This window comes from Gobio gobio, assembly GCF_949357685.1.
Source record: "Gobio gobio genome assembly, chromosome: 2".
NCBI classification, from domain to species: Eukaryota; Metazoa; Chordata; class Actinopteri; order Cypriniformes; family Gobionidae; genus Gobio; species Gobio gobio.
Window position 1 is genome coordinate 43,270,591 of NC_137098.1, and position 16,558 is coordinate 43,287,148.

Below are 16,558 nucleotides of genomic sequence, written 5' to 3' on the forward strand. Positions count from 1 at the left end.
TGTGCGGTAGTTCTGTCTATACCGTGAAAAAGTTTATTACATTGGTTGTATTTGATTGGCTGGAATAAATTCCTCTGTCACTGTTGTGAAAATGGTTACTGATCCTATAAGTATGTTGTTTGACTTGGCAGGGCAACATTTTTATGTCCCCACATCCCATCAAATATGCCATGGGCCATATTATATTATGTTATGTTATGTTAATTATATTATTTACCTGATTATTAATAATACACATAATTTTGTTAATATTAGATAATAATTCTATACTACTAATATACTGTTTTTCCCCCTTAAATCTTTTTATTTTTAAAAGAATAAATTTAAGAAGGAGGTCACAAGAGAATCGTCACATTTGCGGGTCCATGACTTAAAGGGTTAGTTCACCCAAAAATGAAAATTCTGTCATTAATTACTTACCCTCATGTCGTTCGACACCCGTAAGACCGCCGTTCGTCTTCGGAACACAAATGAAGATATTTTAGTTGAAATCTGATGGCTCTGAAAGGCCTCCATTGGCACAATGCATGGTTCACTATCAAGACCCTTAAAAGGTACTAAAGACGTTGTTACAAAGTCCATCTCACTACAGTGGTTCTAAAATAACTTTATGAATTGGCAAGAATAGTTTTTGTGTGCAAAAAAACCCTAAATAACGACTTATATAGTGATGACGATTTCAAAACACGGCCTCATGAAGCTTCGAAGCGTTATGAATCAGTGAGTCTTGAGAGTGAACCGTGCATTGTGCCAATGGAGGCCTTTCAGAGCCATCAGATTTCAACTAAAATATCTTCATTTGTGTTCCGAAAACGAACGGAGGTCTTACGGGTGTCGAACGACATGAGGGTGAGTAATTAATGACAGAATTTTCATTTTTGGGTGAACTAACCCTTTAAAGTCTGAAAACCTGAAGTCATTGCTCTAAGTTGGCAGTCATGCCTACAAGGACTATAAACTGACCATCTAAACTGTTGAAATCATTTCTACTTCTGATAAAAAAATAAATATATATACAATTGAGTTGCTGAATGAATGGAAATATGTCAAACTCTATTGATGTGATTATCATTTTCATTTGGAAATTGTTTCCAGTTCAGTTGTTTTTTTGTTTTGTTTTTGTGGCGGCTGGTTTTCTCATTTGGAAGATAAGGATGAGTGACCACAAAATGCGTTTAGCTCTATACCTATTACCACATCATCTGTTCAGTCCCATTAATAATTAGTTACAGCAAATCCTGCATGAACTCCTCTCAGCCTTGAGAGAACTCTGATATCCCTTCAACTTTTTTTTCAACCTTTTCTGTTCGTCTTTTTCACCTTTGTGCTTTTGTTTTCTTTTTCCACTGCGATATCGATCCGAACGCAAAGGCATAATTAAGCTCATTTTGGAGATAATTCCTCCATCTTAGTTGATGTTTTATAAATAAATGAGAAATTCTCTATGCTTTGTGTAAGTTTTGATAGGAGCCATTAGTTTGGAGTTGCTTTCGCCATTGATTTGATTAAAGGCATTATGCATTGATTAATGAGTTTTACACTTGGCTGGGTGGAGAAGAATTGCAGCACGTTCTTTGACCCAAAACTCACTCGTTTTCCTTTCTTTCCTCATTCTCTGTCCTCCTCCTCCTCATGCAAAGAAGAGTCAGCAGTGGCACAGCGCAAGCATCGCACAAATCACTGGAGCCTTTTATTTGGAAACGTATTTGTTATCCCCCTTCAAATTGATTCTCGAAATCAGTTTTGCTTTAATTTCCATTTTCATAAGAGTTGATAACTACAGAAGGAATTAATATGAAAATTGGTTACCTACCGTATGCGAGAGAATGTTGGGAAAACCACAAAAAAAACATTCACAGTGCCGCAAATTGCCTAGCAATTAGAATTCTCAACGGAAAAAAAATCATCTTTTTTTTCGCTCTCACCTTCTCTTTCTCTTTCAGTCTCGCTCTTTCCATTTAGCTTTCAAAGCAGTCTTGTTTAGACACCCAGTTCATACCTGTGTCTGTTCAAAAAATGCAGCATATAAAAGATGAGCTGAATATGTTTGGCTGAATATTGCCCTCCTTCCCCGTGCCGATCTGTCTTGCTTAGGGAAGCAATCCTAGGTGCAGTGGATAAACTAATATCGGAGCATCACCTCAGAGAGACAATACAAACGATGGGGTAATCTTTCATCTCTTTATGCATACAGGGAAATATGAAAAATTGCAGTTTAGGAATATTTCTGCGAGATTGGAGGCTCAAGCGGCGGTCGCCGTGGCGCCCAGGGCCACTTCTGACGCCATGACAACCAGAGGAAGAGTGATGAGAGTATTATGCCCGCCTGTCGCCCCGCTACGAGCCCCCTGCCAGGGCCGCACGTCAACGCACACACACATGCTATTTCTCTCATCGCCATGATTGACAGCTGGGCTTGACATAATTGTCTCCGTCATCTCTCTCTCCGGTCGCTTTATTGCTCCTGCTGCGGTGGCGTCTCTGCTGGAAGAGAAAGATAAATCTGTCATTTATCACTCCTCCTTTCATCCCTCCATCACTCGTCTCTAACAGACCCTGTTAAGGGGGTAATCTGCCTGTGTTAGCCAGCGAGCCTATTCATCACCACGAGCGGACCCGGAGGGGTCACGCCGCTCATCCCTCGTCCCCGGTCCCTGTGCGCTGCAGCTAGGCCAGGCGGTGAGAGCAAGCTGGTGTGAGCGAAGCTCAGGATCAAGCTCAGGGCAAACAGAACAGGCTCACAGCAATAAGGTGGCATTAGGCTGGGATTGACGCTCACGCTCGGGTCTGAACTCCCATGATTAGATCTCATATTAGCTCTTAGCATATGGCTAACACCTGAAGACCCCAGTGCACCGAGTAAAGCCCTGCGACTTATTGAACACACAGCCATATCCCTCTCCTGTGCTCAAGATGATATCAAAACGCCGTTGATGGGTACCTCGGTCATATTGCTAGCCTCTTAACGTTAAGTGTGCCTCCATGACTGACCGTTAGCCGCACCTTTGCCTAATGTATCTGAAAACACCTCATTTTCAGGTGTGTGTTTTTGAATGAGGTAACTCCCCCAACAATCTTCGAAAGTGCTGAATCCCATACACTTTAGCAGGTAAATGCGATTGCCTTCACCTCTGAAGTGTTTTCAGAGAGAGAGAGAGAGAGAGAGAGAGGATTTTATTTGGTAGTTTATTGCGTCATATTTCTCTAAAGCTTCTTTGTTGCAGAGAGTCTCTGAGCGTCTCTGTTTACTCCCCATATATATGTATTATCAGTCTCTCTCTCCTCCTCTTCAATATATACTATTTTTTAGCTTCACAACCCACTGGTTATTTCTCTCTCTCTCTCTCTCGTTTTTGTTTTATTCAGCTGAATAACCTCTCCGTCCCTGGTTAAATCTGAGGAATATGTATGTGTGTGGAGTAAGGGAACCGTTTGGGGTAGATGAGATCAGCGCTCTCATATCTCACTCGGCATGTGTAGATTTATTGAGCTTCGATAAGCAACAAGCGAGCCATCACTCTGGGCCAATAGACTGCCTCCAGCCTGCCTGTACTTATTTCACAGGACCACTCAGCGCCACACCAGCGGCCCCGTGGGTCTTCTTTGCAGAGGCTGCCCACACAACTGCCTGAGTCATTATCTGTCTTTTTCCTTCTTTCTACTTCTTACTCCCCTCTCTTTTTTATGCGTGACTAGCCACCTACATTTAAGAAAACAAAATATATTTGATTTGAATAAATTTATATATTTAAAAAGGTAATTTACATTTGAATCATAGCTGTATTTTTGGCTCATTGAGTATTTTAATTAACTTAAATATAGTTGGCTATATTTTGTTAGTCAAAAGGACATATTTTTCTTGCACAGTGGAGTTTTTGAATGAATGGGCATCTCAATTGGGTGGCAGGGTGGCATTTGAATACTATAGATAAATTTACACAAAATGCTAAACTAAAATAACAAAAAATCTTGAACACACTTTTACTTAATTAGCATTAGAATAATCAAAACCTGTAATAATCAGCAGCATGTAAATTAATATTCCCCTTTACAAAGACCTAAAATGCCCCACATGGTCTTAAATCGATGGCTATAAAGTGCCTTGCGGAAGTCTTCATTTTCACATTTTATGTTGCAGCCTTATGTTTTTCTACATCAATACACTACACACCCCATAATGGCAAAGCCAAAATCAGATTTGTCATAACTTGATTTATATGGGGGAAAAAAAGAAATATCACATCGCGTAAGTATTCAAACTTATGATTTGACACTTGAAATCTAGCCCAGAATGCATCCTATTTCTGAGTTGCGCAGGTGCGGATTCTGTGTGGGTCCAGCCTTGAGTTATTGTTTTAGTCACACTCTATTTTGATCCTCTAAAAGCCGCACTTGTTCCTGTTGTCAGTTCTTGTTTCAGTGTGTATAGAAACCTGTAGTTCAGAAAGAGGTCAGATGGTCGTTTTTCACAACACATGTTATCAAAATACTGTATAGATTGCCTTTAGACCTTCCTCTCCACACATAAAACCGATGAGCTTTCTGTTATCGGTGTGTGTGTGTTGCGTTATGTGTGGTATTAGAGAAAATCTCTATGTTTGTGAGGTGTTGCGCACTCCTCTGACCCCTGATATCCTGCTGAGAGAAATTTCATCAGATGACACGCTCTCTCTCATCAGGGGGGTCTGTCTTCCTCTTTCACTCTCTCTGTCTGAGATATCAAGTGGTACTTCAGGTCTTTGCCAATATCTCAACAAAACAGGGGATTTGGTCTGGACAACAATAGACCTTCCCCCCTTGTTTTTCTTTTCAAATCCAAAAAGAGCTATATACACATATCCTCAAACCCTGAATTAATCATAACAACTTCTTCAAGGTTATCTGCTATTTTAACATAACATTTAGTCTTTTAGGTGATTTTATAGGCCTCAAACCTTTAAATGCTATCTGTTTATTGTATTTTAGAGAGATTTTAATTAAATATAGAGACAGTGTGTCACACTCTTTCCAGGTTGTCTCTTTTCTTCATGCACACATATGTCTGGTTTGCTATATTTGTGGGGACTCTCCATAGACTTAATGGTTTTTATACTGTACAAAGTTTATATTCTATCCCCTTACATTAACCCTACGCTTAACCTACCCATCACACAAAACCTTTCACACATTCTGTATGATTTATTAGCTTGATATTAGCATATAGTGAATGCCTAAATTGAGTCAGTGTGCATTCAGGTTAAAGTCCAAAAACATGAACACACACACAATTGTTTCACTATATTAAAGAGGACATTGCATAGACTTCCATTGATTTTACATCATGTTAATGTTGTTTTCAGTCGCCTAAACCCAAACCCTAAACCCGCCCATCACAGAAACATGCAAAACACTACATTTAAATAAAAACATGTTTTGGCCAATTTAGAAGTCTTTTTATCTAGTGAGGACCAGAAATATGTCTTCACTTGTCGTTGTCATTATATTTCACTATATAAGTGCGGACATTTGGCCCTCACAAGTAGCCAAACCTGTACACACACACACACACACACACACACACACACACACACACACACACACACACACACACACACACACACACACACACACACACACACACACACACACACACACACACACACACACACACACACACACACACAGGTCTCAAATAGATTTTGTGTGGGTGAGCAATATTAACAGAAACTGCTACAGCAGGCTAATCAATGCTCTATGTAAAGACATGCAGACTAGTGAGTGAAATCGCCGTTCGGACACGATGACTGTCGATAAGCAGCTGTCTTCCTGATGACTGTAATTGGCCTGGTGTGACCAATCTGAACTCAAAGGATTTGTGTCATGGTAAATTGAACAGTTCACGTGTGTGTAGAAGAATAGAGATGTGTGATGTTTTATTTATTCCACTGTATACTAGATACTGCATGTATTACAATGATAATACAATATATATATTACAATGATACAATAGTTCTATGAAGTAATCTTATTTTTTTTTTGACTGACAAACTTAATGGATTGCTGTATACGTGATAGACGTGATAGTGATAGGCTTATGATATAAGAATAAACAATATATTAACTGACGCCACCATTGATAATAGCTATTCAATGATCTGCCACTTCTTTTCCAGTAGCATCATCTTATAAAATGTTATTTTGCACAAGGACTTCTGGCTTTTATGAACTTTTGACAGAAGTGTGTGTATGAGTGCATGATCCATTATAGTCCTGTGTAAAGTCTGAGAGGTTTGAGAGCAGCTGTGTGCACAATGATTGATCTGGAGAATTTTGTGTCGGTTCCTTAATAACAAACCCATTGTGACAACTGCTTATGAAAGTATGTATTTCTAATCTTGCCACTATCTTGAAAATATGACCTCTGTGTAAATATGCTAAATACTCCTCTTGTGGATGTCCTTAATAAAAAAGTGCACTTTTTTATTTTTGTTTTATAAGTATATTTTATTCAATTCTTTTTTATTTCATAGGTATATTATATATATTTTTGTCTTATTTTATTTTATTTTTAATCAGCTAAAATTATCATTTTATGTCCCCATTAGATAATTAGGTATAGGTAAACAAAGGTAAATGTGTGCACATGTGCTCTTCTAAGTTAGTTATGTCTGTAAGCATTTATGCCACCATTTCTACCAGCATGCGGCTCTGCTAGTAAATCAGCCAGTTACATCACCGCACGCCAGCATAAAGAGTGTGTCATATGAGAGTGTCTCATTGCACAGTGTGTGTGTGAGGTGAAGCCTGCACAGTCCACTCTCCATTAATTTAATGTTAGGCTGCCTATCATCATGCACAGATGCCTATGGACACATAAATGGCCCTCTTGTGTGTGTATACTTGTGTGTGTGTTTGCACAAGCGTGTAGCCCACCGAGCCTAATGATGCGGAAAGATAGCGTATGCCACTGCAGCACACAGCTTTATTTACAAACACACTTTTTCACACACACACACACACACACACACGTATACACACACACACACACACTCATTAGCTGATCAGTACAGTTATAATAATTAACACATAAAACACCAGCTCTTTCGGGTTCCCCCCCTCTCTGTCATTAAGATGATATCATTGAGCATTGAGATGGAATGGTTACGTCTGTTCATTCATTAGAGAATGCATCCATCTGGTGTGTTTGGGTGTGTGGGAGTGCGTTTAGCGGGCAGTGTGCCCATCGATCTGAAAGGCTTCATTAGATAAGTGCTGACATCACAGATTGATGTCTCTTTAAGGCAGCCTGCCACAGCGCTGACAGGGGAAATCAGAGATATTGACTTCCCTGTGTGTGTGTGTGTTTAGAGATGTGAGTGGTGTATGTAAAGTGCATGAATTATGCTTGCAGGTGAATTTCTGGGTAGGTGTGCGTGTGTGGGTCTGTCCTATTCCTCTGGTTTAATGGGCTCCCAAGCTTTAGGTGTTCACTAATGATTGTTGTTACACACTCCACTGTGCGACTAAGGGCCTTGTCAAACTGTCAGCATCACATACGAACGTTCACTCAGAAGAGAGGAGAGGAGAGGAGAGGAGAGGAGAGGAGAGGAGAGGAGAGGAGAGGAGAGGAAGAGAAGAGGAGAAGAGAAGAGGAGAAGAGAAGAGGAGAAGAGAAGAAGAGACTAATTAGAACTAAATTCAAATTGAACAATCCAGAAATAAAGACAAACTACAGGGGGTGTGGAAATAGAAAATGATGATAGATATAAACTGAAGAAGAATAAAGGAGAGAGTAATTGAGTGAGAGTTTATCTGTGTTTAACCCGTGTCTCTGAGTGCTGATAGCAGATTGATTAGGGATGTCGTTACCATTCAAAGTGTTTTACTAATGAAGACCAGGGCAAGATCATTCTTATTGACTACCTATGAGCCGCTATTGATCTCAGTTTAGATTGAGCAACAAAAGTGTGTGTGTGTGTGTGTGTGTGTGTGTGTGTGCGTGCGCATTTGAGCGTATAACTGCCTTTAAGGGTTTGTCTGGTTCTGTCACTTGTATAAATAAGCTATGCCCTAGTCATTACTTCAGTATGACATTCTTCTCTCACATGCTATTTTTATCCAACTAGTTTCCTCAGTAAACATCCTTGTTGGTCTTGGAACAGTATTCCTATAAACCAGATTTGAGTGATAGTTATTGGTTAGAGATATTACTATGTTTGCCAGGAATGTTGTTCTAGGACCAACAAAAGATATTGATTCAGAAATGCACATCTTAAAAATTAGCAATAGGTGAACTCTGCTACAATGCATTAGATTGTAACATTTATGTTTAATATTGTTAAGTAATATTGTTCAATAATAATTTAAAAACAAATGCAGCTGCAGTACTTATGGCATAACATTTATTACAGCGATATTTCACCCCAAAATTATAATTCTGTCATTTATTCACCCTCATGACCCTGCAAGAATTACTTTCTTCTGTGGAGCCCAAAATAAAATGTTCTATACAATGAAAGACAGTGGGGTCCAAAACATAAAGGGTATGTTTACACGACAAAAATGCACTAAGAACTGACCAGTTTTTATTTCGCTTTTTACGCATAGAGAAGACACCGTTGTCAAAAAGATCACTGTTCTCACGGATCTGTGAAAATGATTAAAAACACTGTATTATGCATGCCAGGCCAGTAGTTGGCGATGCCGCTTGAAAAGAAACACTATTCGCCCATAGATTAAACATGTAATATGCATGACGTCACTGTTTTCACAGATTTGCCGTTTTCAATACATTTGAAGTTTATGTTGAGTGAATTCTGCATTTCAAATTTTTAATATAAGAGTATATTTAAAGTGTACTTAAGTATACTTGGAATAGTTCCACTTTAGCACAAACAAGTATATTTAATACAACTTTAGTTTTAGTTTAACTTTAGCACTGCTTTTGTACAACTACAATCCATTTAGTACAAAATTAGTTGTTCCAATTCTATAGACTTCAAGTATAACAATTTATAGTGTGTCACAAATACATTTATTTTTACTAAAGTACATACAAATAAATTGTGCGCAAGTATACTATTTTTCATTAGGGTATATATATAATTAATTCGTTTTTTAGGGGGTTTTTTTGGACAGCTATAGGGTTACATTTCTCTCATCCCCAGTTTCACAGACAAGGCTTAAGCTACACTCTAAAAAAAAAAAAAGGTTCTATATTGCACCAAAAATGGTTCTTGGCTCGTAATCATAGGGGAACCTTTTTTAGTACTATATAGCACCAATTTTGGTGCTTCAGTGGTTCTTCAGCGGTTCTTCAGAGGTTCTTCACCGGTTCTTTGACTAAGGTGCTATATAGCACCTCTGAAGAACCGCTGAAGAACCACTGAAGCACCAAAATTGGTGCTATATAGCACTAAAAAAGGTTCCCCTATGATTACGAGCCTTTTTTTTTAGAGTGTAGTCTCAGATTAAAACAAATGTTTGAGCTGTTTTAAAGGTGCACTATGTAAAACATTTTCAGTAAAATATCCAAAAACCACTATGCCAGTGTTATATTTTGTTCAGTTGAGTACTTACAATATCCCAAATGTTGAGAAATTGCTATTTCAACCAAGGAACCGGGACGTGTGAGGGAGTCGCCTGTCGATTGCGTCATATCTGCGTTCCCCTCAGTTTCCGGTTTTATTTTGCAGAAATGCTTTACTCTTACTGCAGTGAGCAACAAGTGTCATAGCAGCCGCCGAGTGAACGCACTGAGTAACGTCATAACTTCATTTTCAACACACTGAGCTGCTTTACCTCATACTCATCACCAGAAAAGCGGAAGTAGCGCCGGCGACTGTCATAATTAAAGTCCCGCTGCTCGCGAGGCGCATGTTGCCTTCATCCCTCCAGCGGCCTTGCTCAGCTCCCACAACACTCGGTCCTGCTCTGCTTCATACTACAGTAACATTAATAATCGCATTCATGAACATGATTTCTGCCCGAGTCCTATCCCGATTCTTTTAGGTTAAGACCACATGTCCCAAGATTCTGCACTCAAACTTGGCGTCATCAAACTACGCCTTTGTTTTGAACAGGCGACCTCTAGTGGATGGAAATGTTACATAGTGTACTTTTAACTGAATAAAACTTAAAATATGTCAGTGCTATTGTTTTGTCTCAATATACACACAGATGCACATATGTTTTTACTGGCATGTTTATAAAAGCTACCTTAATGTCCTAATTGAACTAAGGCCTTATCCTGGCTTAATCTAAGCCCTGTCTGTGAAACCAGGCCTCAGTCTTTTAACACTAGAACCGCCACGGGGTAAAATTTACCCATGACTGTTTTTCAAATGTACATAACAGATTTCCAATAAAATATCCAAGTCTCCCAGTCACTGACTTTTACTAAAACTGTGTTATTTACAATCCCCTGTTGTTAAAAATTGTTTAGATAAACCAGATTTAAAAACGGGGCATTTATATCTATAAGCGCCAGCGGGTCAAATTTACCCCTATATAATTCCTCTATTTTCGTGCTGTGTTTGAGCAACTCGTTGGCTTACTGTAAACGGTCACACAACGCACGGTCAAATAAAGATGTTTTAGCCTATTTAGAAATGTTAAAACTTTGGATTAATTATACATTTTTGTTTTGCAATTTTGTATTGAGCATTGTTTGCTATACTGTGTTGCTATTTATTCAAGTCTGCCCGTTTCCTGAAAAAAAAAAAAAAAATCCGATATGATGGAATGAATAAAACAATTTTCATGATTACCCCAAGTTAAGTGTTGTTCTCTTATTCAAATTATAAATGATATAACTATGCAAATTCATAATAAATTAGGTCAAACTGTGCACTTGAATTCGTATGTTATCCTTATCGTAAGTTGTCATACATCTTATGCAGTGCTGTGAATTATTATTGCTCTTAATTGTCTATTTAGGGTATTTTAGTAATTTAAATAACGTGGGTTATCTTAATATGGGATTAATGACATTTTATTATAATATTACACCACCCAAATATGTATTTATTTCCATCTAATTCTCGTCGTCATTGCAGGCTGGTTTAGCCTATAGTCACCAAAAAGTGATTTGTGTAGCCTGCTTAAAATAGCATAAAACAACAGGAGAAAAACATAGTTGATGACTAAAAATAATAATTTCATGACTCTATACATTACTTTGTGAAGACAGTGGCATAATACAGTGACATATTACATTTTTTTAGCCTTATCAATACAGTAATAACCTGCATGGGTAAATTTTACCCGCTGGCGGTTTTAGGTATACAGCGACCCCTGGCGGTTCTAGTGTTAAAAGTGTCCTGTCCAGTGGTGTGAAGCATGACTCTAGATGTGGATGAGAGAAGAGATGTTTAATGCTGGAGTGAAGGTTCATTTGGTCTTCATGGCTGTTAAGAATGACGTGCTACACGCTACTCTGCATCAGTTCTTTGTGTTATAGGTTTCATATGGAGGCTTGTAGTTTTGGCTTCTGTAGCGGTTTGGGAATTGTTGAATTTGGATGATAAACTCTAATTATATTTAACAGCCTCATTGCTTAATAAAACAAGGCTTTCTGGATCCCTCTTCATGTGCCGTGTGAAAACAAAACAGAAAGTTGAGGCTGAAAGTTTTAGTGGGAGATAAGCATAAATTTGAGAGTTTTCGTGTTTAGTTTAGCGCAGGCAGTGTTAGCAGCCGCAGGCTGGATCCCCGCTGGGCCCGGCTCACCCAAGGCTCTTTCCCCATTTGCTGCCTCCAGGAGATTAAAGAGAATAAATGCCATCTGATTGGCTGTTTAAAATTTCATAAGCCTTTGCAAAATGTACAGAAATGTCTTAGTTTTTATAATGCACATTGTAGAAAGGTTTAATCTGTTAAAAAGGAAGGTGTTTTGATGTTGAGTTCATTATACTACAGACTTGCACAGAAAAGTGTCAGTCTCGTTTTCCCGTCAAATGTCATTGAGAAGTGATGTTACGCTTTGCTTTGTTCTGCAGAGGGTAAATGACACGTAAAGTGAGCAGTAATGTCAAACAATTATTTTAAATTGTAATAATATTTCACAATATTACTGTTTTTATTGTATTTTTGATCAAAGAAATGCAGCCTTTGAACATAAGAGATTTTCAAAAAAAAATATATATACCGACCCCAGACTTGTGTAACTCGATATTTACTTCTAGTTTACAGAACTGTTGTATATAAACACACTTGCTATTGTGCTGTTATTCTGAGTCCGCATGACTGTGATTATCTATGGCCGATTCACAGCCATGCTGATATTCAAACTCTTTTTGTGTTAATGCTTAATCATATGGCCAAAAAACTAGCATCAATTTTCATGTCTTCTCTTTTTCATAAGCCTGTGTTGAATATCCCAAGGTGCTGCTCAGTATTTTATTCAGCTTGTCAGAAACTGTAACAGATCTATTGTGGGATGATTATTACAGAGTTTTGGTGAAAGCCACTGATCAACAGAGCAATTAAAAACAATGAATAAGGCTTCCAGCTTTAGCTACAGCTTAGACAATACAATCCTCTCCTGGTGGACACGTTTTCTTGAAATGAAGTGGGGAGAAATGTCACTCTCTCTTTGTCTCTTTCTCTCTCACCATTTGGTATTGCTCTCTCACTACAACATAATGACACATATTTCAGCACAATATGAGGTTGTTTATGTTTGTTAGGTTTGGCATTGTGACTTGACACTATTTCTCACTGATATGGAGATCATTTATTAGTGCCAGCATGTGTTTAGCACACCAAACTGAACCTAGTGCCAAAGGCAGAGATTCCACATTCAAAAGCAATGCAGGGAGAAGAAAGATACACTTTTCTTCTCAAAATGAGAACTTATACTAATGTTAATTTGATGTCCAGAGGTGAGTTGGGTTATATTAAAAGAGAATTATAGGTGCAATGCCATTTAAAGGGATAGTTCACCCAAAAGATTACAATTGCATCATAGTTTAGTCACCCTCATGTCATTTCTGACTTACTCTCTTCTGCTGAACACAAAAGAGTAACCAAACCATTTTGGTGATATTGACTCAAAAACACCAATACATGTCTCAAAATATCTTCTTTTGTGTTCCACAGAAGAAGAAAAAAAGTCGTACAGGTATCCATCAACATGAGAGTGAGTAAATAATAATAGAGGGGGATGGGGTGAACTATCCCTTTAAGCTCAATTGACAACATGTGCTGACATGCTGTCCATTACCACTGAAAATTATTATAATTTGGGCCTCAATGGATGTATTTCATGGTAAAGATGTGCCATCATACAACACACAAGTGAATGACTAGACGGGGCTTGCACTGTGTCAGGATGGAACACATGCCACCTAATGAATAACTAAAGAGCTGAAGGGGCAGACTGATGTGTGTGTGAGAGAGAGATGGTGAGGTGGTGTTGGTGCCAGGTTCATGCCAGGCTCTGCTGAAGGCGATATGCCTTAGCAAGATCCTGTGTAGGATAAGCAGAGGAAGCTGGCAGCATTAACATACCGATGCCGGAGGACTTGAGCGGAAACGCCTCTTCAGTGCCTGTCTTCTCTTCCCTTCTTATTTCACTTCCGTATGTTTCATTTCAGCCCTTTATTCCATATGTGTGCTTCTTCCTTTCTTCTATGTACTCCTCCTCCATGTTTGTGTACACCACACTTTCTTCTCTACAGTATCATATTCCAAATCCAGGTTGTTACTCAGAGGGTTTCACCATCTTCTGTAGGTAGTTAGAAATATGTGGGTTGGAAGTTCATGGCAAAATTGGAAAGCGACAGCTTGTTGAGTGTGTTCTCCAGTGTGTGTAGGCTGAAAATTACACTCATAAAAGCAGTTTTAAATTCCATAACAATCAAAATACGGTGCATTAATTACCCAGAGACATTCGAAATACACTGACTGACTGTTGTAGCTATGGTGAGATGTTCCCACTGAATAGTTTCTCAGTTTACATCCTATGAATTGTATTACACTTGCAATAACTTAGCAGTCAGTTTGGCCCGCAAATCTAATAAATGTGAGGACTCTGAGTTTCCTCAACGTTTTAGTGAAACACCATACATAATTAAAACACTTTTATGAGTACAGTCTTTATATCATGTCATCTTGTGAGCATTTAGTGATGGCAAAAGTAATCTAAATGCCAAATTCAGAAATGAGCATACACTATAAAGTGTGCAGTATTGGACACTCGATATCCAATATTGACAGATACAGTAAATCATAAAATCTGTAATATCGACACATAACTGAAAATGTACCTATACATCACCAACACACTGACATGCTTTAGTTGCTAAGTGGGGCATTCCTGCTAACTAGTTTCTCAGTTTACATTCTCTAAATTGTATTACACTTGCAATAATTGACCAGTTTGGGCCTCTCACCGGAGGCATTTTATTTTCAAAGAGCATCTGAGAACTGAGATGAACTTGCCTTTTACCGCCCGAGAGTGACTATCAGTTGTCCAATCGGAGAGAATGTATGCGATTCCCTTGTGTTGACTCCTTGTTCCTGTTTTGGTTTGTCAGAGCATCTGTTGTTCATGTCGCTCCCCTAGTCTGAGATTTGAGCATAACCCTGGCATCTCTTTCTCTCTCGTTCTCTTTGATTAAAGGTAGGATGGTAGCGGTGGCCCATGTGCTTTTTAGAGCATTAAATCCGGCCTCTGCAGATTTGCACGCCTGTCGCTCAGCCCTGTCAGGTGAATGCCAGAGAGACTGAGAGAGGTACCAGGGTCCACGGAGCTACATGGATAAACCATTTGTATCTGTTCAGTGCTGTGAACAGCGATCAGACAATGTACTCCCAGGTCTCATGGGGTGCAGTAAGCTGTGTGTGCTGTATTTGAGGCGTGAGTGATGTGTGGGGTGGACAGCCAGTGCCCGCAGGAGAGGACCATAGGGCAGGGTGCCACAGGGAGCCACCCACATCATGTCTTCTTCCCCATAGTTGCCTTCCAGCACTCTCCATGCAACTCCTTTCCTTCAGGTTAGCCACAAAGCTAAGTAAAGCAAAGCTTAGTAGCGAGTGAGTTGATATTAGCATGAGTATACTTGTGTGATTTGTTTTTGTCTCTTGAGGTGGTCCACATTAGGTTTCCTCCTAAAGCGATATTTCTGCTAAGTTTTGATGCTTGGAAACATTTGAAACGCAGCTTGTTAATTTATTTTGCAGCATACGTTTGGTTAGTGACATTGGCTAGTCTCTTTTCCTCTTTAGTGACAATATTCATCAGGGATGCTCCATATATATACACTCACCTAAAGGATTATTAGGAACACCATACTAATACTGTGTTTGACCCCCTTTTGCCTTCAGAACTGCCTTAATTCTACGTGGCATTGATTCATTTGCTGAAAGCATTCTTTAGAAATGTTGGCCCATATTGATAGGATAGCATCTTGCAGTTGATGGAGATTTGTGGGATGCACATCCAGGGCACGAAGCTCCCGTTCCACCACATCCCAAAGATGCTCTATTGGGTTGAGATCTGGTGACTGTGGGGGCCATTTTAGTACAGTGAACTCATTGTCATGTTCAAGAAACCAATTTGAAATGATTGGAGCTTTGTGACATGGTGCACTATCCTGCTGGAAGTATCCATCAGAGGATGGGTACATGGTGGTCATAAAGGGATGGACATGGTCAGAAACAATGCTCAGGTAGGCCGTGGCATTTAAACGATGCCCAATTGGCACTAAGGGGCCTAAAGTGTGCCAAAAAACATCCCCCACACCATTACACCACCACCACCAACCTGCACAGTGGTAACAAGGCATGATGGATCCATGTTCTCATTCTGTTTACGCCAAATTCTGACTCTACCATTTGAATGTCTCAACAGAAATCGAGACCCATCAGACCAGGCAACATTTTTCCAGTCTTCAACTGTCCAATTTTGGGGAGCTCGTGCAAATTGTAGCCTATTTGTAGTGGAGATGAGTGGTACCCGGTGGGGTCTTCTGCTGTTGTAGCCCATCCGCCTCAAGGTTGTGTGTGTTGTGGCTTCACAAATGCTTTGCTGCATACCTCGGTTGTAACAAGTGGTTATTTCAGTCAAAGTTGCTCTTCTATCAGCTTGAATCAGTCGGCCCATTCTCCTCTGACCTCTTGCATCAACAAGGCATTTTCGCCCACAGGACTGCCGCATACTGGATGTTTTTCCCTTTTCACACCATTCTTTGTAAACCCTAGAAATGGTTGTGCGTGAAAATCCCAGTAACTGAGCAGATTGTGAAATACTCAGACCGGCCCGTCTGGCACCAACTACCATGCCACACTCAAAATTGCTTAAATCACCTTTCTTTCCCATTCTGACATTCAGTTTGGAGTTCAGGAGATTGTCTTGACCAGGACCACACCCCTAAATGCATTGAAGCAACTGCCATGTGATTGGTTGATTAGATAATTGCATTAATGAGAAATTGAACAGGTGTTCCTAATAATCATTTAGGTGAGTGTATATCGATTAGGCATAACATTATGACCTAATACTGGTCCTAATATTGTGTTGGTCCCGCTTTTGCTGCCAAAACAGCCCTGACCCGTCAAGGCATGGACTCCACTA

The 16,558-nt window shown here is 39.4% G+C and overlaps 1 protein-coding gene across 4 annotated transcripts in view; it reads left to right on the top strand.

The window, feature by feature from the left end:
- Window positions 1-16,558, top strand: part of fto (FTO alpha-ketoglutarate dependent dioxygenase) — a gene marked incomplete at both ends in the record, with an annotated part of 159,536 nt that overhangs the window by 126,405 nt on the left and 16,573 nt on the right. The window lies entirely within an intron of this gene.